Below are 7044 nucleotides of genomic sequence, written 5' to 3' on the forward strand. Positions count from 1 at the left end.
ACCTACTGAGCCACATAGGCACCCCCGTTTCTTGGGATTTCAAAGCACCTGGTCAGTGAGGGGTGTCTACTGAGTATGAGAGGTGATGAAGGAAGCCCACAGGATTTCCCTGCCTTTGATTTCTATCATGCTGCCTGATATTCCATCATTAGACATGCCTGCAAGCCCGACCCTGCTCCCCATTCCTCTGTGAGACCTCCTTTTCAGGATAACATCACTGTCACTTGCCACATTTATGGAATGGGGCTATCAGTGCTTGCCTTGTCCTTATGCAGTCAGAGGGAAGATCTAAGGAGATATATAGGCCGTCAAGGGTCATAACATCTTTGGGATTATTCTTGTCCAACTGCCAGAAACTCCAAAAGAGCAGAGGCCATGTTGTCAATGGCTGTTTATAAAGAAACCAGGAGTGCACCTGCTTGAGATCACAACACATCCATGTGGTCACCTCTTCCAGGACTTGAAGTGGTCCACATGGACTGAAATGACCCCTGGGCTAGCCTTAGCCCCAATGGCCGGGCTATCCCAAGCCACCCTGCCCAGCACTCTCCCAGGCTCCCTGTTTGTGAGTATTCTGTGTCCCCATCCATGGGCTATCTTGGGACTTCTTAAAGCTAGCTGACATCAGTTAGTGCTGGACACTTTCTTTGCTCTGGGCACTGACAGAGTCTGGCCCAGAAGAAGAAGAAGAACATCTTTGGCCATCTCCTTCCATCTGAGGCACCTGGTCAAGCATACTCAGGAGCAGTTAGGTAACTCCATACCTCAGCTCCACCCCACTTCACATTCCAGCGTCTTTCTGCAAAGCGTCCCCCCTTCTGTCTACACCCACTTCCTGCCAGGCTGGTAGCAGGCGGGGATTGGGTTTCTCCACTGCCCTCTCATTAGCCCCTAATCCTGCCTATTTCCCACCAGTCTCCTTTCTCTCCCTCACCCCTCCAATGTGAGGTGCCCCAGTTATTTCTAGGGACATCAGAGGCTGTGCAGGGAGGGCCAGGAGGGGCGCCTATTGTGCACGCAGCAGCAGCATCCATAGCAGCATCCAACAGAACTTTCTGCAATGACAGAAATGTTCTGTATTGGGCTATCCTATTGGACATATTTAGTAGCTTCTAGTTAGATAGGAAAATGGTTAGTGAGGCTGAGGAATTCAAGTGTGAATTGAATTAAATTCAATTTGATTAATTGTAATGAATTTTACTTTAAATCACTCCATGTTATTTGTGGCTACCATATTGAACAGTGCGGGTTCACTACACTTATTGAAGGCTTATTTCATGCTAAGCTCCATCCTAAATTCATTACCTCATTGAAGCCTCAGAACACCTGTAGGGATAATAAGTACCATTATTAAGCCCATTTTACAGACAAGCAAATTGAGGTATAGAAAAGTTCAATAACTTAGCCAGGTTAAGTCCATGCAATTAAGTGCTCTGCTGTTGCACGGTCTCAGCTCCAGGAGCTTCCATCCTAATCAGGGAGATGACCCAGACATAGAAGTCACCCCAATGGGACACAGGTGGTATTTGAGCAAAGCGTAGGATGTCAGTTAGTGGAGATTAGAGTAGAAGAAAGGGCATTCCAGGTGGAGGGAACAGCATGGGCAAAGGCATGGGGGTGGGAAAGTGAAGAGCATGTGCAATACTGGAGATATTGCCGTAAACAAGATGGCTAGGTCTCTGCCTGCGTGGAGCTCACAGTCTTCCATTCGTGGAGCATTTCCTCAGAACATTATTACATCATTATTGGACCATTTGGAAACAGATAAGGGTATCCCCATTCTACAAGAAATGGAATTTCAGAAAGATTAAGAACATTTTCTGAAGTCACTCAGCGAGGAAATGGGGAGCCAAGATTTGAACCCAAATCTGTCTGATTGTGGGACACAGCCCAGCCTTGTCTTCCCTTGCAGGGCTTAACATTGTGCCTGGAACATCGTAAGTGTTCAATAAATGGTCTAAATCATCATTGTGTGTTAAGAAGCCTGGGTCCACACTCCTCAGGCTACGGAGTGTTTTGAGACCAGCAGAATTAATTTCTGTCCTTTGAAACAAAGGCCCTGGCAAAAGAGAACCCCCACCTCTCACCCCACTACTTGTCTTCTCCAAGTAAACCCCCAGATTGTGTTTAGCTACTAGTTTGCCAAACTCTCAGGGGAACGTGGCAACAGTCACAGAAGCAAACAATGGCAGGGAGACAGAGGGGGCCACCCGCACCACACCCTGGAATCCCTCCTTCTAGGCGGTTACTAGGAAATGTGAAAAGGCTACCTCCTCGGGCCCCTTGGGCCCCAGCATGGTCACATTTCTGTCCACCTTCCCCTAGATGGGTCGTACCAGAACCAGTTGGGCGAGTACAGAGGAGAAGCATCACCATGGGGTGAGTGTTTCTGGGAAGAGGCAAGTTGGAGGGTTCAGATGGCTGTAAGGTGAGATGGGGATGGCCTGAAAAGGGGAGATGGGAGGGGAATTGGGGGTGCCTTCCCAGAGTTCTGATGATGCTCTGGGTAGCAATCCGAGACAGTATACTTCTCATCTTTACTTTGGGGTGGTTTTGCCTCCTTCTTAAATTAAAAAACTTTAGGAGTGCCTGGGTGGCTTAGTCAGTTAAGCATCCAACTTTGGCTCAGGTCATGATCTCATGGTTCATGGGTTCAAGCCCTGTGTCGGGCTCTCTGCTTTCAGCATGTAGCCTGCTTCAGATCCTCTCTTTCCTTTTCTCTAGGCTCCTCTTCCACTTGCATTCTCTCTCTTTCAAAAATAAATAATTTTAACAATTTTAAAACTTTAAAGTATATAATTCACATAACATAAATTCACCATCCTTAAAGTGTACACAATTCAGTGGTTTTTAGTATATTCACAAGGTTGTACAACTATCACCACTATCCGATTATAGAACATTTTCATCACACCCCCTCCAAAAACAACCCCTGTACCCATTAGCAGTCTTTTCCCATGTTTTGCTCCCCTACTCCAGCCTCTGGCAACTACAAATCTACTTTCTGTCTCTATAGAGTTCCCTGTCCTGGGTGTTCATATGAAGAGAATCATACAGTCCTTTGGACTGGTTTCTTTCACTTGGTATAATGTTTAAGGTTCATCCATGTTGCAGTACAGTTGTCCCAGCCCTATTTGTTGAAGAGATTATTCTTTTCCTGTTGAATAGTCTTTGTACACTTGTTGAAAATCACTTGACCGTAGTTGAGTGGATTTATGGACTCTCAATTCTATTCCATTGATCTGTATGTCTATCACTATGCCAGTACTGCATTGTTTTGATGACAGCGGCTTTGTATCAAATTTTGAAATCAGGAAGTGCGAGTCCTCCCTAACTTCATTCTACTCTTCCAAGATTGTTACGGCTATTCTGAGTCCCTTGTGTTTCCACATGAAGTTTGGGATCAGCTTATCCATTTCTGCAAAAAAGGCAGTTGGGATTTTGGTAGATATTGCACTGAAAATGTGGATCACTTTAGGGAATATTGCCATCTTCATAGTATTAAGCCTTCTGAAACATAAACATAGGTATCTTTTCACTTATGTAGTCTTTAATTTCCTTCAACAATATTTTGTGGTTTTCAGTGTTCAAATTTTGCACTTCTTTAGTCAAAATTATTCTCAAGTATTTTACTTTTTGATGCTGGTGTAAATGAAATTGTTTTCTGAATTACATTTTTGGAATGTTCTCTGTTAATGTATAGAAATACAACTGATTTTTTAAAATATTATGCTGTGTCCTACAACCTGGATGAAATTGGCAGCTCTAATTTTTTTCTGGTATATATTCTTCATTGTTTAATTTCCCTTTGTGATCAAAAAATAAAATTAAGTAGAACAGCAGAGATGGTGATGTTGGTGGTACAGTGGCTTCTGAGGTCTGCTCCATGGAGTGCCAAGAGCCACTGAGAAGTCAAAACTCTTGCTGGAGGAGATCTCAAAAAAATCTGAGTTGATGACGAAGCTGGTCAAGTTCATAGGTTCTTTCCTTCTTTCTCTAATATGCTGTTTATCATAGGAATGGGTTGCTATGATGATAGGAACATGGGGGCAGATAGTGAAGGAGGCTGCAAAGTAGGGGAGCTTATGCACTTCCCAGAGCAGGAAGTGGCATATCCCTTCTCACAATACCTGGGGACACCATAAGGGTATTGAGTGTTGCGAGTTCTTCATGCCAAACTGGTCTCTGCTTTTATTGTCATCCTTGGGAAACCTGGAGTGCCCAAGACTACTGTGAGGAGGCTGAGTCTGGGAGTGACCACAAAAAAAAATCATTCAAGCAGCTGTAATTCCTCTCCCATCACTGAGCAAATAATCCCCAAGTAGTTCAGAAATGGATGGTGTTGAAACATAGGCCTGGGTGCCTGGGTTTGAATCCTGGCTTCGACTTTAATGTTCTGTGTGATTTTGAGTCTCAGTTTTCTCACCTGAGTAACACTCCCCTCTTATAAGGCTACTGAGATGTTAGAAGCCAGTAATCACCAACCACCTGGCTCACAGTGAGTGACCAATTGTGTTGGCTTTTTTTTTTTTAAGTTTATTTACTTTTTAAAGTAATCTCTACATCCAATGTGGGGCTAGAAGTCATTACCTCGAGATCAAGAGTTTTATGATCTTCCAACTGAGCCATCCAGGTGCTCCAATAATGTTGGCTTTTATAGTTATTGTCAGGCTGGCCACCCAGCCTACCATCAACTCCAGGTCGAGGACACAGCAAGCCAGGCCAATCCTCTCTGGTTCCTTCTCCTCTGTTCTGCGGTTGTCCAACCCTCTACTTAGGTCTCTTGCTGCTGCTGAGTCATGCTGTTTGGCTCTGCTTTTTGGCAGTGATCCTGGTATGACCCAACTTCTGGGGGTGGACGAGCAAGGGAGATACCTTGCTCTGGTGTCAAACATCCTGAATTCCAGTCTTTTTTTGTTGTTGTTTTTTAATTTTTTTAATGTTTATTTATTTTTGAGAGAAACAGAGACAGAGTGCACGCTGGGGAGGGACAGAGAGGAAGGCAGAATCTGAAGCAAGTTTCAGGCTCTGAGCTGTCAGCACAAAGCCTGATGTGGGGCTCGAGCCCACAGACTGTAAGATCATGACCTGAGCTGAAGTCGGATGCTTAATCAACTGAGCCACCCAGGCACCCCCTGAATTCCAGTTTTGATGCAATCACTGAGCTAATGACTGTCTCTGAGACTTATTTTCTTCCCCTATCTAACCAAAATGACTATATTTATTTGACAAGGCTGCCATGAAGATTAAATAAGATAGCACATGGGCAGCAAGCCTACATAGGTGTTCAGTAAATGGTTATCTATTGTTTTTGCAAGGCTTTATTGAGCATCTGGGGCGTGTAGCCTGGACTGGTGGCTGGTGGGGAATAGGAGACAGACATGAGGCTGGTAATGACTCTACTGCATGATAAACACTGGCCCTGTTGCTCCAACAGAATGGAGACTCTAACTCTGCTAGGGACCAGGGGGGTTGGCAAGGGAAAGAGGGCCCTGAGGACCTTGAGGCTGAACAGAACAGGACTGGGAAGGGAGTCCTAGACTAATGGAACAGCATGAGCAAAAACACGGAGGCAGAAAAGAGTCTGATGAATTAGTGAATTCAAGTCGTTGGGTGAAGCTGCAATGGGGGTGTCATAGCCAGGTCACAGAAAGCCTTATAAGCCACCAATGAAACTGAACTTTTCCTGGGGAGAAAATGAGGAGCTAGTGAAAGGCTTATACAGGAAGTGATGATCAGATTTTCATTTCAGAAGGATTTTTTTCTGGCTCCCCTGTGGAGTCTCATGGGAGGCGGTAGGAATGGGCACAGGGAGACTCATGGACTCCTTTCTTATAATCCAAGCAAGAGATGATGGAGGCCCTGAGTAGGATGGCAAGCACGGGATGGAAGATGGAGTCCACAGGGATTTAGAAAGAGAGCCAAGCAAGTGGCAGAATAAGGATCTGAACCAAGGTAGGACCACCTTTTTCTGCTGCTCCAGATGAATCCACAAATAGATCAGACCCGGCAAACTTCGCCTCAACCCACCTGCAAAACCAGCCTTCAAAAGCGGGATGCTGAGGGGCCCTGTTCTTGCTTCTGCCACAGGGAAAGAGGCACAGTTGGCTCAACACCGCCCTCTGGTGGCTGAGAGCGGAGATGACCAATGCCCGCTGAATGCCATCTGCTTAAGCCTGCTGCAGCTGCCTGCCCTCTGAGCTCACCAAGTGTGAAGCCTGCCCACCCAATGTGCTCATATAGCAGCACCTGGCTTATCTGGATTGGTGAACCCCACTTCACATCGTTTTTTCTTTAAGTTTATTTATTTTAAGACAGAGACAGTGTGAGTGAGGGAGGAGCAGAGACAGGGAGGAGAGAAAGAATACCAAGCAGGCTCTGTGCTGCCAGTGCTGAACCCAGTGAAGGGCTTGAACTCATGAACTGTGAGATCATGACCTAAAGCTGAAACCAAGAATCAGATGCTTAACCAACTGAACCACCAGGCGCCCCTGGATCCCACTTCGCGTCTTACCTTCCCCTCTTTATGTTGTGGACATGACAAGTCATTTCCTGCCCTAGGCCTCCCCCTCCTCATCAGTAAACAGGGGATGATGCTTTCTGCATCAGCTTGGGCCTGGCACACAGTATGCACGGAGAGGAGCTGGCACTGTCTCATTCCACAGAGAGGCAGCTGCCTCAGACTCCGGCCAGTGCCACTGTGCCCCACTTATGTGTCCTCTGGCCGACGCTGGCCCTCCCTGGCAGGAGCACACCTGCCATTAACCCTGTCTTCCCCTGCAAGGCAGGGTGGGGTCTCCACTGGCCGCTAACCCGGGTGCTGGCTCCAACTCTGCCACTGGACACTTAGCCTTTGGCCGAGGTACTGCCTCTCACGGAGTCTTGGTTTCCTGGCCATATCCCTGTCTGCTTCAAGGATGCATGTAAAGGAGCTGTACAAACTGTGGAGGGCCATGGCCCGGAGCCCTGCTGAAGACTTGTTCTGGGCGGCTGTGATTGTCCCATGCTGGTGTCTCTTCTGGCCTGGGGACTTGGAAGGTGAGC

This window comes from Suricata suricatta, chromosome 14, assembly GCF_006229205.1.
Source record: "Suricata suricatta isolate VVHF042 chromosome 14, meerkat_22Aug2017_6uvM2_HiC, whole genome shotgun sequence".
Taxonomy (NCBI): Eukaryota; Metazoa; Chordata; class Mammalia; order Carnivora; family Herpestidae; genus Suricata; species Suricata suricatta.